The sequence below is a fragment of the Perca fluviatilis genome, chromosome 11 (genome assembly GCF_010015445.1).
Source record: "Perca fluviatilis chromosome 11, GENO_Pfluv_1.0, whole genome shotgun sequence".
In the NCBI taxonomy this organism is placed as follows: domain Eukaryota; kingdom Metazoa; phylum Chordata; class Actinopteri; order Perciformes; family Percidae; genus Perca; species Perca fluviatilis.
The window spans coordinates 22307043-22309463 of NC_053122.1; the positions used below are offsets into that span (position 1 = coordinate 22307043).

At 38.0% G+C, this 2421-nt stretch overlaps 1 long non-coding RNA gene across 1 annotated transcript in view; it reads left to right on the forward strand.

Annotated features, from left to right (window-relative positions):
- The first annotated feature begins 724 nt into the window (after positions 1-724).
- Positions 725-2421, forward strand: part of LOC120568744 — a 7181-nt gene continuing 5484 nt past the window's right edge. The window contains exon 1 of the long non-coding RNA XR_005640771.1: positions 725-838. This is a non-coding gene — a long non-coding RNA (uncharacterized LOC120568744). The remainder of the gene's footprint in view (positions 839-2421) is intronic.

Below are 2421 nucleotides of genomic sequence, written 5' to 3' on the forward strand. Positions count from 1 at the left end.
ATGATTTAACCCTCTGCAATGTAAACACATTTAAATCAAGTAAAAATCAAATGAAAACAATTAAGCAAAACAAACTGTAGATTGTCCGTAACGGTGTTTCCTGAGATGCTTTGATTCGGTCTCTTAATTTGGAAGGATATCCATTTGCTAATTGATTGGTGCATATTTTGAAACAAAGCTGCTGATTGGTTTACTCGTGGCCTGATTGCTATTTATGTTAGAGTTTCAACGGCTTCCTGTTGGGCCGTAAAGTCATGCAAAACAGAGGTTCGCTCTCCAAACACTGGTTTGCAGAGATTTGATCAGGATCAAGACAATTTTACTGCTGCCCTCTAGAGAGTCAATCAAATTATTTATCTCAAGTAAGTCTAGTCACTTAACATTATAACTGTCACGTTGGTATATTATGGGAGAGATGACTATTTGACATGTTTAGTCCTACCCTTCACCTTGTCAATTAAAACGTTTAATTCATTGGAAACAAAAAAAATAACAATATCAAGACATAAATGAGATATTTTAACATGATCCCCCAGCATTACTCAGCACATTCTGCGGGTCTATCTTCAGAGCAGGTCGTAATGTGCTCCTCGACAGACAGACAGGTGGCAGCAGAGAGCCATGAGGCCACAGCAGCTGATGCCCCAGGGTCCACTGCAATACAATTAAAATATATGTCTTTTGTTCCATGCCAGCTCCAACTTTATGTCACTTCTTAAGAGTCCAGATTTCAGAGAGTAGCAAAACCACTTCAACGACAGCAGTAGTGACACACAGAGAAAACAAAGTGTATCCTAGAACAGGATGAGGTGATGGGATGCAGGCTTGGGACAATACGGTAAGTCATTCAAGCTTGTTTTATATTATTTGTACTGTGCAAAAGTCCTGTGCTTTATGTAAATAGGAAATACAAAAATGGTATGAATCTGTGTGACACAAAAAAGACAGCATATATTGGAGCTGAGGGGAGAGAGAAAAATGACAGAATGATTGTAAATTTCCTATAAATCATACCCATCTAGATTTTTCCTCGCTCTTGTCTCGCCCACACTAGGGACACAGCGACATGTTTTGTCAGGATTCTTGTGTGGTGTCAGCATTTTGGCACAGGGGAGTGATTTAAGGGGGCATGGCGTGCTTGTCATGCCCCCACGCCTGACTGTTCCAGTCTGCCCTCAGAGTGTGTGCAAACAAATAAAGCGCCGGGGCCTTTTTAATTAGCTCCGGGGCAGAGATTGACAGCTTGTAGTGGTAGAGATAGCACAGTAACCAGCTATTACTCTAAATATTTGGTACGTTGCACAGTTGAGACCATAAGCGTGGGCTCTCTGGAGGCACATTAGTGGGTGGAAAATTAAAAACAAGTCGCAATGTAGTTGTTATTGAGGTGTATTAGCAATTTAACAGAATCTATATTGCAAATATTTGTATCATTAATTTTATTATTGGGTATCTTTTTTCTACATTTGTCTACAGTGTTTTTGCAGTAGCACTTTTTTAGTCATTTATGATAAAACAAGAAAGTGTTGTTTTTTTTAGAAGTTGTAACCTTCTTATTACCAATTTAAAAATGCTTTATTGTGTCACGGAGCATAGACACTTGCCCACACAGGGACACCTTAAAACAATGTTGATGTTGACCTCAGGGTTATAAAGACCATCCTAAATCCCTAAGCTACAACTGGAGAGAGACAGAGCTCATCAAGGGCGTCTAATGTCTGCGTGATTGAGCTGTAAGTCAAAATTTAGGATTGGAAAAATATATACATTAAAACCTGATTTTCCCTGGCCTAACTGGACTGTTATACGTATGTACTTTTGTTTACATTTTTTGTTTGATCATCGCTCCTCAAACTGATTTAAATTGCTGCTTCCATTATTTCAACCTTAATTTAATCATCAGAAATGAAAGAGTGAAATAGATTTAATAGTAAATAACGATGGTCAATAATGGTCAAACAATACGACGTAACAAAAATATGTCATCCAATTTTGAAAAACTAAATAAAGCTTGTAAATGAATGAATTATTTGCACTGATATCCAGACGGGAATCACAGGCTGACACTGTTATTTCGGTGTTGAACAAACTTTAGCTTTTGATCTTAACTTCACTCCCAATAATTGTTTGTCATTGAACCAGTGTAATCCCTGGGTAATGCATATCTTCATAGGTTCTTAGAGGTTTACTACGGTTTTGGCTCCACATCAAAGGCGAGCCGGGGCAGATGAAGAATAGAAATTCCATGACATGTGTTGGATATCACATTTCAGTTCTATGAAAATCCTGCAAACCTCTGCGTGAACAACACATTACTCTCCTTCAATTATTGAAATTGTTTAGAATCAGTAACAATAGTGTTACACAATGGGACTCTAGTAGTATTTGTTGTAAAGAAGAGGTTGCCATCATTCACAGTCT